This window comes from Neoarius graeffei, chromosome 12, assembly GCF_027579695.1.
Source record: "Neoarius graeffei isolate fNeoGra1 chromosome 12, fNeoGra1.pri, whole genome shotgun sequence".
Lineage (NCBI taxonomy): Eukaryota > Metazoa > Chordata > Actinopteri > Siluriformes > Ariidae > Neoarius > Neoarius graeffei.
In genome coordinates, this window is record NC_083580.1 from 55,164,916 (window position 1) to 55,189,632 (window position 24,717).

Here is a 24,717-nt window from a genome sequence, read left to right on the forward strand (position 1 = left end):
CCGATATCGCACGGGTCATCCAGATACGCTGGCAATGTCTCTAGAGGAAATGTCGGCGGAGAGGTGGTATTTAAAAAGGATACCTTGGGTTAACCAAGAACATAACCTGAGACAAGCAGGTTTGAGATGCAGCGTAAGTTGCCATGGCAGCATACCTCGGTTTGAACATAGCCAACTTTCGTAGTATGGGTTAATCGGGAAGTTACGCTGCACGTGATCAAGTTACCCTGGTAAGCCAGAAAACCCGCTTCGTAGTACAGGGCCCAGGTCTGTTTGGTTTAAATGACGTCACGACGACTGCCCCCTAGTGGTGAAAGTGTGCATAAGTGAGACGTAAACCTTCAGAAATTGGGCAAAACAGTATATTTTAAGCATTCAATTTTAGGGTGCAAATTAGACACCAGGAAGATTTAATTCGCTTTTTGGGTCGTTCTTCTAGACAATAAAGTTGATATTCTACATTTCACTTCTGACCGTTGCCTAGGACCTTCAAGTTGAGTGTGGTGAAATCGTGTTCTGCACCTTTAAGAAACCAGTAGTTATGGGAATGATGCATTCTGCTCTTCCCAGTTTGTCTTGCCTGCGCAAGTGGTAGGTCGAGTTTGGCACACTGAATAATATTTTGATTATTTTATTTGCATACATATATGTTATTTACCAGCTGGGAGGTCCGTATCGTGAAATACCGTGCACACATGCAAACTCCTCACCTTTCGGCGAAATTCGCCGTTTTGGTCCCAAAATAGGTAAATTGTGTGAATCGTGTAGATCCGAAGAGTTTTTTTTGGGGGGGGGGGGGGGTTAGGCAGGCTACAACGTTATTGTTGCCAAACATTTCACTTACAAGGTTACAGCCAATCGAGAGATAAACAGTAACACGCGCTTCTTTTCCATTGGAGTTCTGATCAGCTGGTGCGCAACCCACTGCTGGTTGCCAATCCTCGCTTACGAAAATTCCACAGATTCAGACCGCAAAGTCACCTTTTTATAGAGGGATCTGGCAACCTCATCTCAACAGACCCCTTCGCAGTAAACGTCATTCATACGTAAGAGGAAATTGTGCGCGCAGCCTGGACTCAAAAAAGACTCAGCGACGGTCAGACTGACTTTTGGCGACGGTAGAGAGGAGAAGAAATATTTGGAAGAAATGCCTAGTTGTTGTGTTGTCAGGTGTCAGAATCGTAGCAGTGATGGGGTTAAAATGTTCAGAATTCCAGCAGGATCTCACCCATTCCAAAAAAATCGCCGACGTCTATGGCTACAAGCCATCAAACGTGTAGACTGGGATGAAAGCACCATCAAAAATGCGCGGGTTTGCAGCGCCCACTTCATCACAGGTAAGATCAGGCTATTTATTAAATCTTTCTTTTTTATTCTTTCTAGTCTTCGTTTATTGATGTAGCAAAATACTTTGGTAACGTTTGTCTGATTAGCTGGGTCATAGTTACACAATGTAATGAATATTGTTAGCATGTTAACTTAGCTTTGCATGCAGTTTTGTTTGTAGGAGAGGTCTCGCTTGACTCAAGCAGTCCAGATTTTGTGCCATTATTATTTGTGTATGCCGAAAATCACAATTTTAAAGCAAGGATGGAAAGGTAAAATTGTGTGCCCTCACTCTAAATGCCAACTTACGTTGACTGCTCTAACCTAGCTCCCGCCCCGTTCAGTTTCATTTCTGCTCTCTGCCTCTCGCTTTTTACGCAGCTCTGATTTCTCTTAGCTGCACTCTTTACACTATCATTGTGGATATGTTGGATGATGTAGGCACGAAGTTTTTCGTGGGGGTACACTGAAGTCTTGTCAATAAGGTACGAGTATATATCTGGCCACTGTATACCAGGGAACTTACTAACATTGTCCGTCCACTCTTTAATTAAATGCGGATCCGGTAGGCGATGTCCACTTGTTAGAGTTAACTTATGTAGCATTCTCGATCTTGTAACTACAATTGTTTTGCATAATCTGACAGCTCATAATGCCGGTCTATGGGCAGCGCCATTGTTTCTGAGTCCAGGCTGCGCGCGCATCCTGGCAACGGTCGGTTTGTTTACAAACATGCGAAGGGGTCTGAACATACCAATGGAACAGTTTCCAGCGCGCTCGGGGGTGAATAGCTGGAAAAGTCATTGGATTTTGTTGCTGTTACGTGTTGAGGTAAGTCTTTTACAGTGCCAGTACATAAATGTAACTATGTCTAATATGTTTTAACATACGTGCTGAAATCAAGTTTAAGACATAACACGTTAGCTAGCTCCATAAGACGGCTACAGATGTAAATACCAGCCGCTATAGCTTACTGTCGCCAGATATGAGAGAGATGAAAACGAACACATGATCAGCTCAGTGGCGTGGTATAGAGAAATTCCCTCTTCACAATGGATGGTTTTCAAATACAGTTTTTTTTTTTCGAGAGCTAGAAAGCCGACAGGGTGTTTTTCTCCTAAAAATAAGCACCAAGCGTCTTTTCAAATCCCCATGACAACCGCTTGTTCTAGCTTGCTCTGGCTGTAGAGCGCAAGCAATGTACAAGCACAAGTAATGGTTCCAATTATTTTTATATTTTCTGGTAGTATCGAAGTTACTGGGGAACTCTTGACATGGGTTTAGTTACCGTTCGCTACAACTTGCGTTGAACACCGCGAGAGCTAGTAAAGCTCTGGTGGAAAATGATTTGCTCCTGTTTGCTAGATATTTTAAAGAAATTAGTGTCAAACTTGTGTTGTCAACGCTAAGTAACAAACACTGGTCGCCAGGATTGTTATTTATTGATTCATTGAAACGTAATGGTTCTGAGCCATCTAAAAATAGCGAAAACTGGCCTGTCTCGTGTTGTACACTGTTCTGCCTTCATCCATTGACTCGGCGCAATTTTTTTCAGCGTGAGAGGAGACGTCAGGAAAGGCTTATTTAGACCAGAAGCTACTAAAGCTGTAGTGTAAAGCCGCTTTGTTGCCATTGTTGTTTAGTCGCTGCTGTAGCTTTTGTCACTCGTCACCATTCAAAGTCAATTACTTTTGGCTGTTGTACAGCTTTATCTTCTGTGATCTCTGAACACAGTAAAGAGAGTGGTTTACAGTTAATAGTACTGATGTACCACTTACACTAATACAAACATTATTCTTGCAGAATGAGTGTGTTGGGGAGGAGGACGCTGCAGCTGTTAAAAAGCTGGATGCTGAAATAAAATGCAGCTGGAAGTGGACCTGGCTTTAACTGGAGGGCAAGGTATCCATGAAGGGACAAGAGGGGTCATTTCACATAGGTGATGTCTTTAAGAAAATTGACAGACAGGGATTGGCCAGGTGTGTCCTCTGCCACAAGGACATAAACTATGCGAAAAAGGGCAGCCATGCTTTGATGGCTCATGTCCAAACAGAAATACATAAGAAGAAGATGGAAATCATTGCATCCACACACAGGAGAAGCAGGCCAGGCTGAGGCACGCAGCTAAACACAGGAAGAGGGCCTGTGAACTCCTGGTGCAGGCCAAAAAGAAAAAAAAATAAAATGGCTGTAAAGAAAGCGTCCACTTGAATTGAATTGTTGTCCAATAAAGACATGTTTATGGAAAGTTATTTTGTACTGTATTAAATTCAAGATGTCACTGGTTGCAATTTTTTTTGTAACGTAAACTACGAAATGTACTTTTGCGCACGTGCCGTGCGTCCGTGCACCCTTCTCACCTTTTTCACCCCTGACCAGTTTGCATGCCTGACCGTGACCGAGGTCTTGAAAGTACTGAGCGAGGCTCTCTGGGCCGAGGTCGGTATTCAAGGCCGAGGTCACGGCATTTCACCATACGGACCGACCTTAAGCTGGTAAATAGTATATTTATTTTCTTCTTTACCAAATTCTAACAGAAAATGAGAGCGCCCGAAAGGGAAAACCGAGCCGAGCCTCCATTTTGAATCCTCATTCACGGCTGTAATGCAAATTGCTTTCTCCTCAGTATACAAGTGCACTTCCATGGCAGGAAAAAAAAAACTACATTTTGCCGCCTATGTAGTCCCCTGTTTCTACATATAGGAGTCATTCAGGATTCAGCCATGTTTTTGCTCGGTGTTAGCAAGTTAGAGATTTTTAGCTTTCTCCTGAAATGTTTTTATTTTGTCTTCCTCAGGGTAGTAAAACGCGCTTTTGCTGTGAACACTGTCGTTATCGCTATCCATGCTGTAAAATTAATGCTATTTTGAATCCTCATTCACGGCTGTAATGCAAATTGTTTTCTCCTCGGTATACAAGTGCACTTCCATGGCAGGGGAAAAAGAAACTACATTTTGCCGCCTATGTAGTCTCCTATTTATACAAATAGGAGTCATTCAGGATTCAGCCATGTTTTTGCGCAGCGTTAGCAAGAGTTACAAGTTTTTAGCTTTCTCCTGAAATGTTTTCTTTTATTTCTTCTTCCTCAGGGTAGTAAAACTTGCTTTTGCTGTGAACACTGTCATTTTAATGCTATTCTCCTGAGAAATGCTGGCAAAAATTTATAAGCTTTTTGATAATCTTATAAATAAAAAATCTTATTAAAAAAAGATAAATGTTGACAAAGATTGCAACTACGCTTGTTGTTGTTTTGAACGAGCGAGTCGCCAGAGGTCCATAACTGGGGTCTGTAACTTGCCAGCCAATCAGAGCGCAGGATTTGGACCGGGAAAAAATAATCTTTCCTTATTTCAATGTATATGTACCTAGACTTTGATGGACCTTTATGTGAGAACAGAATTGCATGTTTATTGCATCTGTCCAGTAAGTATAGACTGTTGGCTTGTAAAGCCTATATTCTGTGTGTGCTAACACAAGTGTTTCTATATTTTTAATGGCAGCATTGCCAGTTTGGACAGTTGAGTGGTACAACTTCTGTGTCTATTGTTAGAATAATAAAACCCTCAACTGGAAGTTTGTGTGTGGTACTTACAATGCAACCCACATCACATCTGTTACACTGGTGCCGTGACGGTCTTCTTGTGCGTGCTGGATGTCGACGTGGAGGGCTACCGATGTTGTTGAAGCTGACAAGAATCACTGGGGTTGCTTGCTTCCATGTGGTACAGATAGCTTGGCTAGTCACGTATTTCCTGGTCTGAATATTTCTGCCGGAAATCTTTGTCTCTTAAGAAACTTGTACGTTATCTTTTTGTGGAATCTATGAGCCTCACCACACGTTGTGCAGGGTTTTACAGTTACTTCCGGAGATTGATTGTTGAAGAACGTCTCATCTCATTATCTCTAGCCGCTTTATCCTATTCTATAGGGTCGCAGGCAAGCTGGAGCCTATCCCAGCTGACTACGGGTGAAAGGCAGGGTACACCCTGGACAAGTCGCCAGGTCATCACAGGGCTGACACATAGACACAGACAACCATTCACACTCACATTCACACCTACGGTCAATTTAGAGTCACCAGTTAACCTAACCTGCATGTCTTTGGACTGTGGGGGAAACCGGAGCACCCGGAGGAAACCTACGTGGACACGGGGAGAACATGCAAGCTCCGCACAGAAAGGTCCTCGCCGGCCCCGGGGCTCAAACCCGGGCCTTCTTGCTGTGAGGCGACAGCGCTAACCACTACACCACCGTGCCGCCCTGTTGAAGAACGTTCTCAATTATAATCCTTTGCTACAAGACATTGCATCTGCAGTTTCAGGTTTGGCCACACGGTGGCGGTATTGTACTGCAAATGGGATTATTTTATGGTATTTTCTGACTAAGTGGTTCATTGTACATTGTAGTGTGACTTGCAGTTGCTGTTTTTGGTCCTGACAAATAACAAATGAAAGTTATTTAGCAGATCAAGTTGACTGAGCTAACCGTAGAATACTTTGCCAACTTTTTTGTTTCATCTGAAGGGTTTATTTTTAGTTTAAAGAATATTTCCCTTGTTCACTGATTTTTGCATGATTTTTTTTATTTATATTGTTTTCTTTTCATTTCACTTAGTGCACTGACCCATAATGGATAGTCCTAATGGATTGGGTGATATGGGTAGGGGTATTGGTGGGGGTGTCAGTAGGGATGGGGGGTTAGGCCTACTGCCTAGGTTTCCCAGGTTAGCAGACCATGCTGCTGCAGCACAGCCTTTTACCTCTACACCAGTTCAAAACTCCACCTCACAACAGACACGCAGCGCCAATGAAAGTACACCCCACTCTGTTAGTTCTGAGCCAGTCTCGCCTTTGGGGAACAGGGAGGTTTCAGTTGACATACTGGCAGATATTGTTGAGCGGGTGGGACAGTCTATTGGTGAAAGCATTGTGGCCTGTCTAGGAGCAACCAAAGTGATGGATGACACATCAGGTCCTCAATATAATAGTAGGGCTGGGGATGTTTCAAGCATGGGCCTAGTGCTGAAAGCTGATGTGAAGGCACCTGGGTTTTTCAGGGGAGATGGTTCAGAGAAGTGTACAGTGCAAGAGTGGGAGGAGCTTATGGTGGTTTATATGCGCAAGAAGGGTTTTAGTGCCAGGAGCAGTCTAAGGAAGTGATGAGTAAGATCATAGGACGGGCGTGGGATGTCGTCAGAGTTGGGCTACGCAGTGACTCTAAAATAGATCTAAGCCAAGGCCCAGGCCTGGTTTTTGACATTCTGAAACAACATTTCAGTGAGGTAGTTTACTCAGACATGCCATTAGCAGACTTTTACACAACCTTACCTCTGACTGGCGAGAAACCATTTGACTATTGGATCAGACTGAACAGGGCAATTGATGTAGCAGAGGACTGTGTCAGGAGACAGGGCAAGAAGCTAGAAGATCCTGCTCGTAAAGTGACTGCTATGTTTATCCGATATTGCCCTGATCCTGGACTGTGTCTGATTTTCAAGTGCAAACCCTTGCATCAATGGACTGCTGGTGAGGTGCATGAGAGACTAGAGGACCATCAAAGGGAGAGCAGAGCCAAGCATCTTTCGTGTTCACCGGTGACTGTCTCCACACTGGAGCAGGAAGTGTCGTCTCTGGTGGTGTCGCCTAAAGTCAAGCTTGTACCAGTGACCCAACCTGAGCCAGCCATTGAACAAAAGCCCGCTCCAGTGGCAGCTTCCTCTCTCAGTCCGTCTGAGCCTTTTGCCTAGGTCATTGCGTTGCTGGAGCGACTTCTTGAACAGAGGCCACAACAAATGGTGAGCAGTCCTGGCTCTCATCCACAACAACGGTTTAGGAGAAGGTTGAACCCGTCTTTGCCTTGCTCAGTGTGTGGGGAGGCAAACCACAGCACAGTACAACACTGTCGTGATGACCATCTATGCTTCCTCTGTCACGCCCCTGGTCATACTCTGGCATTATGCCCACAGGCCTCAGACCAAGAGCAGGACTCGCACAGCAGGGCCCAACCAACCTGCAGGGAAACTAGATGGCCCACACGGGGAGGGGACGAGTGATGGGCCTAATAATGTCCCTCTGAATGACTGTGATGATGTAGTGTCTGTGTATTCGTGTGCATGTGCTTCTGAAGGATCTGCTGTAAAAGTAATCTATCAAAATATACACAAGGTGGCTCCAAACTATGATTTATTTTATACTTCTGTTTCTGTGAATGATGTAATGGAACTGCAGGTGATGATTGACAATGGTTCAATGGCTTGTACACTGACCTCAACAGCTGTGCTATGCCTGTGTGAAGCTGGTGTTCTGTCGAGTTACTCACTCCACCCAGTGGATGTAGTGCTCGTTGGATGTGGCGGTATGAAGACCAGAGCGGCAGGGGCATGTGACTTGGTTCTAACAGTGTTTGGCCATAAAGCTTCTGTTCCTGTTTTGGTAGTGGATGGCCAAGTCGATGATCTGATCATTGGTAGCAACTTTATTAAACACCTCATACATGTTATGAAGAATGATGTCTTTGAAACACGACCAGCAGTGTGTACTGACGAAGAGGAACAGCTTTTCTCTCTCTTGGCCAATGTGGAGAGGTGGCAGGGGAGCAATGTGCCAGACAAGGTGGGAACACTGAGGCTGAAGCAGGCAATCATTTTAGAGCCTTTGCAGGAGCATTTAGTTTGGGCACAGCTCAAGGACCGTCAGAACATTTCAGCTGGCAGTGCTGTGGTCATCGAACCCACACGTGCCCACCTAAGACCAAGGAACATTCTCATAGGGAAAACTATGACAATCTTAAGAAATGATGGCTGGCTCCCACTGAAGATCGTCAACCCGCTGGCCCAACCAGAAACACTGAGATGCAATGCCAAGGTGGCGGATGTTTTCCCTTGTGCAGCATTGAAGGATTTTGATTATGCTGACCAGACGGTGTCAGCTGTTCCAACTCCCATGCTACAGCTTCAGGTGCTAAAGGTGGATGTTGATTCAGTGGATAGTGAGAATAGCGCCGACAGAGTCTCAGATAGACCAGAAATGTAGGGAATGACAATGTTCTTGCGTTTGTTCTCAGGAGGATGTCAGTGGGAATAATCTAGCCTTCTTGGATTGTGATGTACACATTAGACAAGACAGAAGCCTTAGTATCGAGGTCTACCGGAAACCCACACACACAGACCAGTACCTACTTTTCGACTCTCACCACCCACTGGAACATAAATTGGGGGTCATTAGGACCTTGCAACACAGGGCTCAGAACATTCCTACAACATTAGAGGGAAAAGAGAAGGAGCAGAATCATATCAAGAAAGCACTTCAGAATTGCGGTTATCCCAACTGAGCTTTCCTAAAGAGCATAAAAAGGAACATAACTGACAAGGATGATAACAGGAACAAACGCAAGAACATTGTCATTCCCTACATTTCTGATCTATCTGAGAAACTCAGGAGGATCTTCTACAAACACAACATTCCGGTACATTTCAGACCCAATAACACCCTGAAGCAGAAACTGGTCCACCCTAAGGACAGAATACCCAGACACAAACAGGACAGCGTAGTGTATGCAATTCAGTGCAGTGAGAATTGCACAAATTCGTATATTGGGGAGACGAAACAACCGCTATACAGGCGCTTGGCCCAACACAGGAGAGCCAGCTCCTCAGGCCAGGACTCGGCTGTCTACATTCATCTTAACAACGAAGGACACTCATTTTGGGATTGTGACGTACGCATTTTAGCCAGAGAGGATCGTTGGTATGAGCGAGGAGTCAAAGAAGCCATTTTTGTCAACCTGGAATGGCCATCACTGAACAGAGGTGGGGGTCTAAGACATCATTTGTCAGCCATCTACAAGGTGGTCTTGGACACTCTTCCCAGACGGCTGGGTGTACGCCAGGACCCAGCTGTTTTCGGGGACTCACAGGAGGACAGAGAGAGTCAGATTGCCATTGATCACCCTAACGGGCGATCCTTTGATCACCCTAATGACTCGCCATTCACACCCAGCCTCCAGCGACCCACACCAACATGATGCCTCAATGACACCTTAGATGAGCTGGTCATCAGAATTCTGATTCTGAGCCAGGAGAAGATAAATATCTGATACTCCCTATTAGTCAGACAGAACTGAGGAAGCCTTTTGGACGAGAGGTGAAACATTTTCAAGAATCTTCAAGCAAGTCCAGTTGCCCATTTCTACCACCCACAGTTTACTGTAATTATGATTATAAATCAATTTATTATTACTTTTAAGAGAATCAAATTAATTTACTCCATCCATTATCCGGAACCGCTTATCCTGTGCAGGGTCATGGGCAAGCTGGAGCCTATCCCAGCCGACTATGGGCAAGAGGCAGCATACACCCTGGACAAGTCACCAGACCATTGCAGGGCTGACACATAGAGACAAACCACCATTCACACTCAGTCACACTTACATTCAATTAAGAGCCACCAATTAACCTAACCTGAATGTCTTTGGACTGTGGGGGAAACCGGAGTACCCAGAAGAAACCTACGCAAACATGGGGAGAACATGCAAACTGTGAGGTGACAGTGCTAACCACTACACCACTGTGGCGCTCAACTTCATTTACTCTTTTACTGAAAATCAACATCCTTGGCTTTGAATCAGTATATAATTAGCATAAGACAAATCAGTGTATTTATGTGTCTGATTACTTCAATGTATATGTGTCTGGTTAGATATGCATAAAAACAGTAGGGGAGAGCGGGGTAAGATGAGCCAGGGGGTAAGATGAGCCACCCCCTGTTTCTAAGAAACAGTAAACAAATGTGACCATGTGACCACATTCAAAGGGGGGCGGGACCATTTACTTACACTTGTGGAGAGGAGCACCACATGTCAAACTAGGTGAGGGAGATATTTATAAAAATGTGTTTTTGTGCTTTCTAAGTCAATTCCATGTTTGTCCACAGTGAAGATGATTTAGAGAAGACAAAAGTAGAATAATATTTAGACACATTAGGGTTAAGTTAGTGGCTTTCTAAGCTATGATATGAATGCTAATAAAAATAATTTTGATTAGCCTAATCCCCTTTATTAGCATTTTTCTACAAAATGGTGGCCACGGGGTAAGATGAGCCATTAGATGTGGGGCAAGTTGAGCCACTGGCTCAACTTACCCCATTGGTGGCTGAGCTTACCCAATATGGATGACACTTAAGTTTTCACATTTACTGGTCATATATGACAACAACATATGAAGAGTTCAGATGCAAAACCCTCTAACTCCACTTGACCACTTTTTGAGAAAAAGGCCATTTTTTATCAGGCCTTTGTATTTAAGTATAGAAACCTAGATTAATTTGAAATCACAAGGTTATTAGTTAGGGAAAACACTGTGTTAATCTCACAAATGTTACTTCAGCAAAATTACTGTTTTTAACAAATACTTTCTTTCTTTTGCGTCAAAACCAGCTAAATCCATAGGTTCTTTGTATGCAAAAACCTCTAAATCCATTTTTTCCTTACAGACATGGGTAAGTGTTACAAAATCACCAGAGATACAACTGGAAACATTGAAAATTAGTATGCCACACATATAGGGTGGTTGTAATAGTGATGGTGGTGTGGTTGGCACATTCATAGCTGTTAATGGACCTATGATCATGAGATAATCGTGTCATGTTTTTAAGCAATACCTAAATAAATACCAACACTCCTCTTCATAAATGAAGGCAAAAGGCCTGTCATGTCAACATTTAAGAAATTCGAAATCCACACAGTTTAAACAATGCCAATAGGTTTATTTTCTTCACATCAGCAGACTTTTGCTTTCCAAGCAAATGATACAAAGTACTAAACCAAATAAAATACATTGGAATAATACTGAAGTGCAATAAAAACCTGGTGTAAACAACATGAAAATCTTAACACAAATACATGTACAGTAAATGCAACAAGCAATATTCTGCCAAGAAGGGCAAGTTTAAGTTAGTAACATTAACAACATTGACACAATAACTGTGATAATAATAATAATTTGATTTGATGGTAAATAATATTTATATTATATTATTATATATTATTAATAATAATATTATTAATATTATTTTAATTATTATTAAAATAATAATTAATTTGATGGTCACGTCTCTTTGTCGTCTCTTCCCCTCGTCGTCAACTTGTTCTCTCCTCCGCTTAACCGGCATAATATTCAAGTGAGACAGAAGTATAGCGTCCTGTTCAACCTTATCTTTGGACGTGTATAACTGTTTTTTGAAGTAAGCCAGGTCGATCTGAGTTAAGCTTACCGCGGCGCACATCAAGCTGTTGTGATGGCAGACTATTCCATTTTCAACATTTTCGCCGCTATATCGCTTCATTTTCGCTAAATAGCGACCATGATTTTCCACAACACGACGTTTCCTTCGCCCATTCACTGTCTGGAGGACAGGTTCATTCATGCCATTGTAATTCATGTCGGTATTAGCTGCCATTTCGCAAAAATCTTCCTGTGAATAAAGTTTTCCTGATGAAACTTTGTTTACAAACGTTATGGCACGCGAGTCCAGGTCACGTTCTGATTGGTTGTTGAAAGTAGAGGCTTTTGCTGCTAAAGTGAAGTGGCGTTTAGAGGTTTTTAATACTAAACCGATATTTTAGACAAGACGGGGAGTGGTTTTTATGTAATTTTTTTACAAAAATATTTCAGTTACATATACTAGATGTAGACAGGATTCACACAACATCATTAACTCATTTTTCACAGAGATGGCGTTTAGGGGGTTTTGCATCTGAACTCTTCATACATATATATATATATATATATATATATATATATATATATATATATATATATATATATATATATATGACATCAGATGAGGAAGACCAGTTGTTAGATGTGGGGGATTATGTTGTGGCAAAATTCACGGGGAAGAAGAAAGTGCATTTCTTCATTGGCCAGATAATCAAATTGGATGTCTTTGAAATAGAGGCAAGATTTCTCAGAAGAAGCCAGTCATGCCATGGCTCTGCAAGAAAGCCAACCTTTGTCTTCAAAGAGAAAGATGAGGCTGTCCTGTCAAGACAGGATATTGTGAAAAAATTGCCCCGCCCCTTTACTGTTGGGGGGACAGCACGGAGGGAGATGCAAATGGTGTTCCCTTGCAATTTGAACGCTTGGAACATTGAATAATGATGAAATGATTGAATGATTGATGGAATGATTGCTGCATGTTTTAGCAAAGTTTTAACCTACTGAAAGAAATAAGATTTTTTGGCACTGTTCTACTGTTTTAGTAATTTCTATAATATAGTATATCTCTCATTCCCTCTCTAACCATCCCTCTTTTTATCTATCTATGCATATCTCTCTCTCTATCCATCTATCTATCCCTCCCTATCCCATCTCGTTCTATCACCTCTCTCTTCATCTCCCCTTCTCTATGCAACGGCCCTATCCCCCACTTGATTGACTTGACTTGATTCACTGATTGCATTTCTAATAATAAAAGTTGTTTACTTTGTTAACCTAACATGTTTTGTGTTGGCTCAATTTACCCCACACAGTGGCTCATCTTACCCCGTGCATGGGGTAAGTTGAGCCACTTGACATTTTTTTTTCAAGAGGTAATATCACTCTAACCATAAGAGCTTATCAATTATTTTTTGCTCAGATAGTAACAGTACACTTTGAAATTTGGTATGGTGTGTAGACTGGAAGCAAAAATGGCTTTAACATGTAGTTATGATGAAAAATGTAAAAAGTGGCTCATCTTACCCCGCTCTCTTTAACATCAACAGTCTGTGTTACATCCTGCCACTAGTTGGCACTACAATAGATAGTGAGTCACAGAGAGCTGTAACAGTAGCAGTCATCTGTTGACAAATGACAGTTATAGAATGCTCGTCATAAAAATTCCACCATTCATATTTAGTATTGTGAGGTAGATTGAAAGATAGAAAGAGAATATGGATTGCACAGAGAAAGAAATGCTGATTAATATTGGAAAGGTAATAAAGATATAGATAGAGAGAGAGAGAGAGACAGACTGCGACATTGGGCCAAAATTGTTTCTGAGTCACTTGGTATGACTCTGAGTCACAGTCACATATCAATTGCAAAGCAATATTGGGTCAGATTTGACAGCCGACTGCAATTCTACATACTTGTCTCTGAACTAGCAATGAAATTCTAACCTACTGCAATTTACTTGCTTATATTATGTGCTCACTCACTTTGATGACTGAAAACAAAACTTCCTGTAGCCCACAGTATATGCACCCAAGATAAAGCTTACCTCACCCTGTAATACATTTAGCAGTTATTCCATGAAATCAAGTCGTACATGAGCTGATAGCCAACGAGACGCATAGCGCAGAGTAGGCAATAAGCTACTGTATGTACGATGAGATTGAGTGGAATAACTGTTTTATTATATCTACATTCACTGGATTTTGAGAAACAGAGCGTTTTTATTTTTTGCAGATTTGATAAATAAAACTTTACAGTGTTCTGCAAAAGTATTCATCCCCCTTGGTGTATGTCCTGTTTTGTTGCATTGCAAGATGGAAATAAAATGGATTTTTGGAGGGCTAACACCATTTGATTTACACAACATGCCTACCACTTTAAAGGTGCAAATTGTTGTTTTATTTTGACACAAGCAATAATTTTGATGATTATGGCTTATAGCTCATGAAAATCAGAAATCCAGTACCTCAAAATATTAGAATATTTCCTAAGATCAATCACAAAAGGATTTACAGTACAGAAATGTCCAACTTCTGAAACGTATGTTCATTTACACACCAATACTTGGTTGGGGCTCCTTTACCACAAATTACATCATCAATGCAGCGTGGCATGGAGGCGATCAGCCTGTGGCACTGCTGAGGTGTTATTGAAACCCAGGTTGCTTTGATAACTGCCTTCAGCGCATCTGTATTTTTGGATCGGATGTTTCTCATCTTCCCCTTGACAATACCCTATAGATTGTCTGTGGGGTTCAGGTCAGGTGAGTTGGCTGGTCATTGAAAGGTGCTGACTGCAAAGTCATCTGAAATTTTCACAATTATTTATTGTGCTATGTCTCACAAGGACAATGTCATGCAGACGAGATGTGATCATTTTGATGTGCTGAGTATCACTTTTCTCTGTTTTGGGACAGTTTTCCTACCTCCTGAGATCAACAGCATGGCCCTACGGAAATAGCAGAACATGAGGAGCTTTTTTTTTTTTTTTGAACATGAGGAGCTTTAACTATTTTGCATAACTATGGAACTGCATCACACCAAGATGGTGATGAGCGGAAAACATTGTGCCAATTAAAAATTTAGATTATATCAGCAGAATGTGTTACATCCAAAAGTTGAAACATGCAGGCATCACAGATGCATATAATTTACCCACTTATTTATTTATTCATTCATTCTGTCCACTTGTGTGTGTGTGTGTGTGTGTGTGTGTGTGTGTGTGTGTGCGTGCGCGCACGCCTGCTGTGCCTCATGCGTGTTCACTGCTTGAGATAGGGTTAAATGCAGAGGAGGAATCTTGTTGTGCTTGAGTATACATGTGACAAAAATAAAGGCTTCTTCTTCTTAATTTACCCACAAATGTATTTATACCACTTAAAATGTGTACAGCAAACCAGCTACCAGATTTGGGGTCTTATGACATCCTGAACTATTTAGTATTTGGGACTTCTAAATACACTGGGATTTGAAAGGCTTACAAAAGTACAGATGCCTATAGATACTGTATTTCAAGGCAGGTTTCATGCATGCCAGAATGTTATGGGAATTCCTGATAAAGAAAAGTACCTTATTATGACAAAGGCAAGCTCAAACATGGACTTCTAATAGTAATAAATAAGCCAGGGCCTAGATCTAGCATATTTTATGGTGTTTAGCCTTGTCTATATTATCAGTATATAACAAACATGGTACTAGTCCAGCCAAACACTAGGTCTATATAATATATAATAAAATATATCATGTCCAAATGTCCCCTCCTAGAACTGCCACCTTATTGTGGTGGAGGGGTTTGTGTGCTTGAATGATCCTAGGAGCTATGTTGTCGGGGGCATTATGCCCCTGTCAGGGTTTCCCAAGGCAGACAGGTCCTAGGTGACAGGCCAGACCAAGAGCAATTCACCAAAACCCTTATGGAGAAACCATTGAGGACCGTGATGTCGCCCGGTATGGCGCAGCCGGGGCCCCACCCTGGAGCCAGGCCTGGGGTTGGGGCTCGTTTGCGAGCGCTTGGTGGCTGGGCCTTTGCCCATGGGGCCTGGCTGGGCTTAGCCCGAAGAGGTGACGTGGGCCCGACCTCCTGTGGGTTCACCACCTACAGAGGTAGCAGTAGGGGACTGGTGCAGTGTGGATTGGGTGGCAGTCAAAGGCAGGGGCCTCGACGACCTGATCCCCGGATACAGCGGCTAGCTGTTGGGACATGGAATGTCACTTCGCTGGGGGGAAAGAGCCTGAGCTTGTGCGGGAGGTTGAGAGGTACTGGCTAGAGATAGTCGGGCTCACCTCCACGCACAGCTTGGGCTCTGGAACCCAGCTCCTCAAGAGGGGCTGGACTCTCCACTTCTCTGGAGTCGCCCATGGTGAGCGGCGGCGGGCTGGTGTGGGCTTGCTTATAGCTCCCCAGCTCAGCCGCCATGTGTTGGAGTTTACCCCAGTGAACGAGAGGGTCGCCTCTCTGCGCCTTCGGATTGGGGAGAGGGCTCTTGCTGTTGTTTGTGCCTATGGGCCGAATAGCAGTATAGAGTATCCGGCCTTCTTGGAGTCCCTGGGAGAGGTACTGAGGGGTGCTCAGACTGGGGACTCCATTGTGCTACTGGAGGACTTCAATGCTCACGTGGGCGACGACAGTGACACCTGGAGGGGTGTGGTTGGGAGGAACGGCCTCCCCGATCTGAACCCGAGTGGTGTTTTGTTATTGGACTTCTGTGCTAGTCACGGTTTGTCCATAACAAACACCATGTTCGAGCACAGGGTTGTCCATAAGTGCACGTGGCACCAGGACACCTTAGGTCGGAGGTTGATGATAGACTTTGTTGTCGTTTCATCTGATCTCCGGCCCTATGTCTTGGACACTCGGGTGAAGAGAGGGGCTGAGCTGTCAACTGATCACCACTTGGTGGTGAGTTGGATCCGCTGGCGGAGGAGGAAGCTGGACAGACCTGGCAGGCCCAAACGTATGGTGAGGGTCTGATGGGAACGTGTGGCCGAGCACTCTGTTGGGGAGGTCTTTAACTCCCACCTCCCGGAGAGCTTTTCCCAGCTTCCGAGGGAGGCAGGGGACATTGAGTCTGAGTGGACCATGTTCTCTGCCTCCATTGTGGACGCAGCTGTTTGGAGCTGTGGCCGCAAGGTCTCCGGTGCCTGTCGTAGCGGCAATCCCCGAACCCGGTGGTGGACACCAGTAGTAAGGGATGCCGTCAAGCTGAAGAAGGAGTCCTATCGGGCCATGTTGACCTCCGGGACTCCTGAGGCAGCTGACGGGTATCGGCAGGCCAGGCGTGCTGCAGCTCGGGCAGTTGCAGAGGCAAAAACTCGGAACTGGGAGGAGTTCGGGGAGGCCATGGAGGACTATCGGTCGGCCTCAAAGAAATTCTGGCAAACCATCCGGTGCCTCAGGAGGGGGAAGCAGTACTCTGCCAACACTGTTTACAGTGCAGGTGGGGAGCTGTTGACCTCGACTGGGGACATTGTCGGGCAGTGGAAGGAATACTTTGAGGATCTCCTCAATCCCACCGTCATGTCTTCCATTGAGGAGACTGAGGCTGATGACTCAGAGGTGGACTCGTCCATTACCCAAGCCGAAGTCACTGAGGTGGTTTGCAAGCTCCTCGGTGGCAAGGCACCGGGGGTGGATGAGATCCGCCCTGAGTATCTCAAGTCTCTGGATGTTGTGGGGCTGTCTTGGTTGACACGCCTCTGCAACATCGCGTGGCGGTTGGGGACAGTGCCTCTGGAGTGACAGACTGGGGTGGTGGTCCCTCTTTTTAAGAAAGGGGACCGGAGAGTGTGCTCCAATTATAGGGGAATCACACTTCTCAGCCTCCCGGGGAAGGTTTACTCCAGGGTACTGGAGAGGAGAATTTGACCAATAATTTCCGCTCATCACCATCTTGGTGTGATGCAGTTCCATAGTTATGCAAAATAGTTAAAGCTCCTCATGTTCAAAAAAAAAAAAGCTCCTCATGTTCTGCTATTTCCGTAGGGCCATGCTGTTGATCTCAGGAGGTAGGTAAACTGTCCCAAAACAGAGAAAAGCGATACTCAGCACATCAAAATGATCACATCTCGTCTGCATGACATTGTCCTTGTGAGACATAGCACAATAAATAATTTTGAAAATTTCAGATGACTTTGCAGTCAGCACCTTTCAATGACCAGCCAACTCACCTGACCTGAACCCCACAGACAATCTATAGGGTATTGTCAAGGGGAAGATGAGAAACATCCGATCCAAAAATACAGATGCACTGAAGGCAGTTATCAAAGCAACCTGGGTTTCAATAACACCTCAGCAGTGCCACAGGCTGATCGCCTCCATGCCACGCTGCATTGATGATGTAATTTGTGGTAAAGGAGCCCCAACCAAGTATTGGTGTGTAAATGAACATACGTTTCAGAAGTTGGACATTTCTGTACTGTAAATCCTTTTGTGATTGATCTTAGGAAATATTCTAATATTTTGAGGTACTGGATTTCTGATTTTCATGAGCTATAAGCCATAATCATCAAAATTATTGTTTGTGTCAAAATAAAACAATAATTTGCACCTTTAAAGTGGTAGGCATGTTGTGTAAATCAAATGGTGTTAGCCCTCCAAAAATCCATTTTATTTCCATCTTGCAATGCAACAAAACAGGACAAACACCAAGGGGGATGAATACTTTTGCAGAACACTGTAAAGTTTTATTTATCAAATCTGCAAAAAATAAAAACGCTCTGTTTCTCAAAATCCAGTGTATGTAGATATAATAAAACAGTTATTCCACTCAATCTCATCGTACATACAGTAGTTTATTGCCTACTCTGCGCTATCCGTCTCATTGGCTATCAGCTCATGTACGACTTGATTTCATGGAATAACTGCTAAATGTATTACAGGGTGAGGTAAGCTTTCTCTTGGGTTCATATACTGTGGGCTACAGGAAGTTTTGTTTTCAGTCATCAAAGTGAGTGAGCACGTAATGTAAACAAGTAAATTGCAGTAAGTTAGAAGTTCATTGCTAGTTCAGAGACAAGTATGTAGAATTGCAGTTGGCTGTCAAATCTGACCCAATGTTGCTTTGCAATTGATATGTGACTGTGACTCAGAGTCATACCAAGTGACTCAGAAACAATTTTGGGCCAATGTCGCAGTCTGTCTCTCTCTCTCTCTATCTATATCTTTATTACCTTTCCAATATTAATCAGCATTTCTTTCTCTGTGCAATCCATATTCTCTTTCTATCTTTCAATCTACCTCACAATACTAAATATGAATGGTGGAATTTTTATGACGAGCATTCTATAACTGTCATTTGTCAACAGATGACTGCTACTGTTACAGCTCTCTGTGACTCACTATCTATTGTAGTGCCACCTAGTGACAGGATGTAACACAGACGCTAATCACTCCACCACCGTGCCACCCAACTCCAAACATGTCAGAGACAAATTTTTGAAGAAGTATGGATCAGGGTTGGGTTATAAAAAATATCCCAAAGATTTTGAATATCCCATGGAGCACCATTAACCCCCCAAAATCCATTTTAATTCCAGCTTGTAATGCAATAAAACAGGACAAACAAAAAAGGGGATGAATAATTTTGCAAGACACTGTGAAATGTTCTCCACACACATGGGAATGTTTTGTTGACCTCCAGTCTTCCTGTTTAACTGCGGCTCGCCATTTGTCCCATCTTTCTGGGTTTGCTGGGAAGCAGTGAAAAGTTAAACCAGGCTTATCTCCACGTCTGTTGTTATATCCAGAAGCACTATAGGTCTCTGGCATTATTCTTTTAGATGTAACTTCTATAAATGTATCTGTAGATGCACTGAATTGGGCTTACAATCACTCACGTACACTTGTGCCGGTCGTCGTCAAACACAAAGCTTGGCCGGATAAATGAATCCGCAGTTATGATGACATCACAGAAAAGGCCCCTGTAACTCCATACTCGCTACCATGGAGTCGAGCCCATGGATTCTCAGGCTAAGATAGTAGTTAAGTGTGAATGATTTAGTCCAGAAAAATAGCGTCATCTAACCTTGCTCTATCTTGCAGTTGCACTCACTAGACAGGCTTTTCTTTTCTGCTGGATTTTAGCTCGCAGGAGAGTGGAGTCCACCATGTTTGCCCACACTGACTTGTTTTGGTTAAAAGTAGGTAAAAAAAAAAATCCACTTATTTTTCAAGAAACAATAAAATTTCTCAGTTTCAACATTTGCTATGTTGTCTTTGTACTATTTTCAATGAAATACAGGATTTCCATGATTTTGCAAATCTTCGCATTCTGTTTTTATTTATGTTTTACACAGCGTCCCAACTTTTTTGGAATTGGGGTTATAATTTGATTCTTAAAGGGGCCAGCTCATCCTTCCCAGAATCTGGCAGGTAGTGAGTATCCACTTTCACTGCTAACAATATTCCAAAAACAGTCTGCAACAATTCACTGACATCATAGGCCATAGATTACATAGAAATTGTCATGTAAAACTGAAGTTATTCTGTCAAAGTATCTATCTATATATATTTTTTTTCAACCAATCCATTCTGTTTCCATATAGTTATTCCATTGTAACAGACCAGAACCGGCCTCGGCCGTCTCATGAGCAGCTGCAAAGGAAAGAAAAGACAAGGCATATTTTTTAAAGCTTCCATGTATGACATACTGTACAGATGAAGAAATATTTTGAGATGTGTTTTGAAGGGATCACTAACAGTGAATTTGCTAAGGTTTTGCAGCACAAAGAGCTAGTAGGTAGTGACCATGTGCTTTCAAAACAAAAACAACAAATTGGATTCTGGAAAGGGTGAGCCACCCCTTTAAAGCAGCAAAATTTACTGGAGTTCTTTCTGCGGATTGATATGATTGGGCATGGTCCTTGAGAGTCTATGGCCAGAACTGTGTCCATAGCAACAGTCTGTTTTCCATAGCAATGGTCTTCTGTTCAGAAATAACAGAACGTAGAATGCTGTAATTGACCAGTCAGAATAGAATATTCAACAAAGCTCTGTAATAAGGAAGGAATAAAACACAATAGATTGTGCTGTTATCCAAAAATAACACACACTGTTTATAGATTTAAAATTGCAGAATAACCATGAGGCAAGTTAGTTCTTGTTATCACTTGTATTATAGAAGCTATAATAAACAGTTGTTTACCCACCAGCCTTGCGTTTTTCCCTGTTGGAGTTAATAAGACAAAACAATGTGTCATGGTGCTGAGAACACAGAAAGTGCAAAGCCATCATCATGAAGACTCTCCCATGTCTGGAAAACTTATTGACTTTTAAAAAGTACTGACATCCAAGACTTATTCCATAAATGTTAACTAAAAGTCTCCTAAGAGAAACCTTCTCCACGTCAGTGATAAGTTTTTCTTTGTTAAACAGTATATTTTCAGTCCATTTATTGTTAAAGATAACATATATTTGGATATATGGATTTTTAATATAATTAGTAAAATACAACTGCATAACCTCCATATATATATTTGGTTTAAAATGTATAAACAAATTATTTAATATGGGCTTTCAAGAAGCATTTGAAAAATTACAATGCTGACTAACAATCGATGTAGGAACAATAAGTAAAAACACTGAGCTGTTTGTATCCAAATTGTGGCCAAATACTTGACAACACAGCAACATTGCAGGGCTGCTGTGGTTTTGAGGGCTTTTCACAAGCAACTCTTGTAAATGGCAAATATGTGCGCTTAAAATCTAAAAAATATGCCAGACCATAAAGCAGTGAACAGCTGTGTTCTTGCAAATTTTTGTGTACAGATAAATACCACATGCACAGGGCTATTTTAGAGCTTAATAAGAAGGACTATTTACTCAGTAACGAATAGGGTTTTAAATGGTCAAATTGGAGTGCCCACATTAAAATGAGCAGATTAAGAAAGCCAATCATAATTTTTCCCACATGTGAGCAAAAAATGTCTGAGATATCCTGAGGATCTGTGATAGCTAATGTTTTTATTTGTTTGTTTGTTTGTTTGTTTGTTTGTGTTTGAATAACAACAATAGAATCCCTGGTTGTCTCATTAGCCATCTTTTTTGCTGTGGAGCTACCCCATAAACTCTCAGGAGTTGCAATGTCTTGTGTGTTTCCACTGCGTTGCTGATCTCACTGAGATCATCTCATCTCATTATCTCTAGCCGCTTTATCCTGTTCTACAGGGTCGCAGGCAAGCTGGAGCCTATCCCAGCTGACTACAGGCAAAGGCAGGGTACACCCTGGACAAGTCACCAGGTCATCATAGGGCTGACACAGACACAGACAACCATTCACACTCACACCTACGGTCAATTTAGAGTCATCAGTTAACCTAACCTGCATGTCTCTGGACTGTGGGGGAAACCGGCGTACACGGGGAGAACATGCAAACTCCGCACAGAAAGGCCCTCGCCAGCCACAGGGCTCGAACCCAGACCTTCATGCTGTGAGGCGACAGCACTAACCACTACACCACCGTGCCGCCCACTGAAATCATCAAAATTATATTTGTATCGCATTTAAATCATATTTGTATAGCACTTTTTTGTCACCAGTCAGCTTCTGATAAATCCATACAGTACATGAATTTAGATCCATAATGAGAGACAAAAAACTGATGACATCAGGAAGAAATATTGACAGAAACCAGACTCTCAAGGGAACCTATCCTCTTCTGGGTGACACCCAATAGAGAGATTATAAAGAAATACCATATAAAGACATAGAAGAGTAAAGTCAAGCAGTACTAAATGTTTAAGTGAACATCAATTAGTTTGAACATATTCTGAATAAGAATCCTGGGATGAGAACAGGATAGTCTTTAAAATTAAAGGAGAAGTTATTAAGTACAAATCTATATTTTCCAAGGGAGATTATACACTGAAGCATGAAAGTAGTGAGACTCAGACATAAACTGATTTTGGGAAGTGCTGTTAGGGTTTTGCTGGGATTCCAACCTGGGTCACTGGTGTGATAATTCAGCAAACCCCCACTAGGCCACCAGGGGGATGACTCAAGTGCAGAGGCGTGAGGCGTAGGTAGAGCATCAAAAAACAGTTTATTTACAATATATACAATCCGATGGAAAAAAACAAAAAGAAAATCCAAAAGCTCAGAAGATGACCAAAAATAAAAATATCCAAAGGTTCAAAGTCCCAAAAAACAAAAGGAAAGGCAAAAATGCAGAACGCTCAGAAGATCAAAAATACAAAGTCCAAAGAAAGCAAAAACATCAAAAACACAAGGGCACAGGCAAGATACGTGGGACAGAGGAAACTAGCACTAGACAACATAGTATAAAGACTCCGTGACTTGGGGAACAAACAGAGGGGTATTTATACACAAACTCATTAAGGAACAGGGCGGGGCAGGAAACAGGCAATCAAGACAAACACAAAACACAGTGGCGGCCTCTAGAGGCCAAAACAACCATGACAAGATAAACATAACAGCGGCCTCTAGAAGCCAAAACAGTCCCAGTCCTAACAGGACCCCCCCCTCTAGGAGCGTCTCCTGACATTCCCAGGGCGATCCGGATGGGCCGAATGGAAGTCCTGGCACAGTCCTTTATCTAAAATGTCCTGGGCGGGGACCCAACAGCGTTCCTCAGGGGCATAGCCCTCCCAATCTACCAGGTATTGAAGCCCGCCGCGGACCCGGCGGGAGTCAAGCAGGCGATGCACGGTGAACACAGTCTGACCCTGGAAGATGTGGGGGGGTGGGGGATTCCTAGGGGCAGGGGCATACGTGGACGTCAGTACAGGCCGCAACAGGGAAACATGGAATGTGGGGTTGATCCTCAGAATCCGGGGCAACTGGAGCCGGTAGGCGACAGGGTTCACCCTGCGCACCACCTTGAAGGGGCCAATGTAGCGAGGAGCAAGCTTGCGGTTCTCCACCCGCAGCGGAAGGTCCTTGGTGGACAGCCAAACCCGCTGCTCAGGGCGGAAAGCGTGGGCAGGTCTTCTATGGCGGTTGGCCTGAGTCTGGTTGGTTCTGGAGGTCTGGATGAGGGTCTTCCTGACCTTGCTCCAGGTCTTGCAACACCGTCTCACATATTGGTTGACCGAGGGAACCCCCGCGTCCTCCTCCTGGTCCGGGAACAGAGGTGGCTGGAACCCGAATTGGCACTGGAATGGCGACAGCTTGGTGGCCGATGACTGCAGGGTGTTGTGGGTGTACTCTGCCCATGGCAGCCAGGTGCTCCACGATGTCAGGTTATCCATAGCCAGGCCTCACAGGGTGGTTTCCAGGTCCTGGTTGAGCCTCTCCGTCTGGCCATTGGACTGTGGGTGGAACCCAGAGGAGAGGCTGGCAGTGGCTCCGATGACCTTGCAAAACCCGTGCCACACTCGGGAGGAGAACTGGGGCCCCCAGTCAGAAACGATGTCCTGTAGGAGACCAAAAACTCGGAAGACATGAGTGAACATGAGTTTGGTAGTTTCCAGGGCAGAAGGGAGCTTGCACAGTGGTATGAAGCGGCAGGCCTTAGAGAATCTGTCTACTATGACCAAAATGACAGTATTACCTTGTGACTCAGGGAGACCCGTGATGAAGTCGACTGCCACGTGGGACCAGGGATGCTGGGGAATGGTCAGAGGATGCAGGAGACCCTGGGGATGCTGTCATGGGTTCTTGCTTCTGGTGCACACTTCGCAGGAAAGGATGAATGACCTCACTTCCTTCTCCATGCTAGGCCACCAGAAGCGTCTTCTCAAAAAGTCCAGGGTCCTTCGAGCTCCCGGGTGGGCGGTGAGAGGGGATGAGTGACCCCACTGGAGAACCTTGGCCCGGGCTTGATGTGGGACGTACAAGAGGCCCGGTGGCCCCATCCCAGGACCGGGGTCCTGGCGTTGGGCTCGTCGGACGGCCTCCTCAATACCCCAGCGGACAGGGGCCACAATCCGGAGAACTCAGGCAGTGGGAGAAGTATGCGCAGGGGTGCAACCTTCCTTCCGAACGTTGAGAGAGGACCGCGCCGACGCCGCTGTCCGAGGCGTCCACCTCGACGATGAAGGGTTGCGAAGGGTCCGGGAGGACCAGAATGGGTGCCGTGCAGAAGCGGTGCTTGAGGTCTTTGAACGCCTTTTCTGCCTGAGGAGACCAGACATATGATCCACCTGTCCCTTTGGTGAGGTCCGATATGGGCGCTGCTACAGAACTAAAGTTCCTGATGAACTTGCGGTAGAAGTTAGCA

General features: G+C 43.8%; 1 long non-coding RNA gene across 2 annotated transcripts; it reads left to right on the forward strand.

Annotated features, from left to right (window-relative positions):
- Positions 1-1,057: 1,057 nt before the first annotated feature.
- LOC132894950 (uncharacterized) lies at positions 1,058-20,655 on the forward strand. Of its 2 annotated transcripts, none has more exons than XR_009655696.1 (3): positions 1,058-1,337; positions 1,973-2,157; positions 3,130-3,691. It is a non-coding gene; the product is annotated as an uncharacterized LOC132894950 (long non-coding RNA). The 2 variants fall into 2 exon arrangements; XR_009655697.1 differs by lacking the exons at positions 1,973-2,157; positions 3,130-3,691 and adding exons at positions 19,834-19,912; positions 20,083-20,655 and having other exon boundaries at positions 1,282-1,337.
- Positions 20,656-24,717: the final 4,062 nt, after the last annotated feature.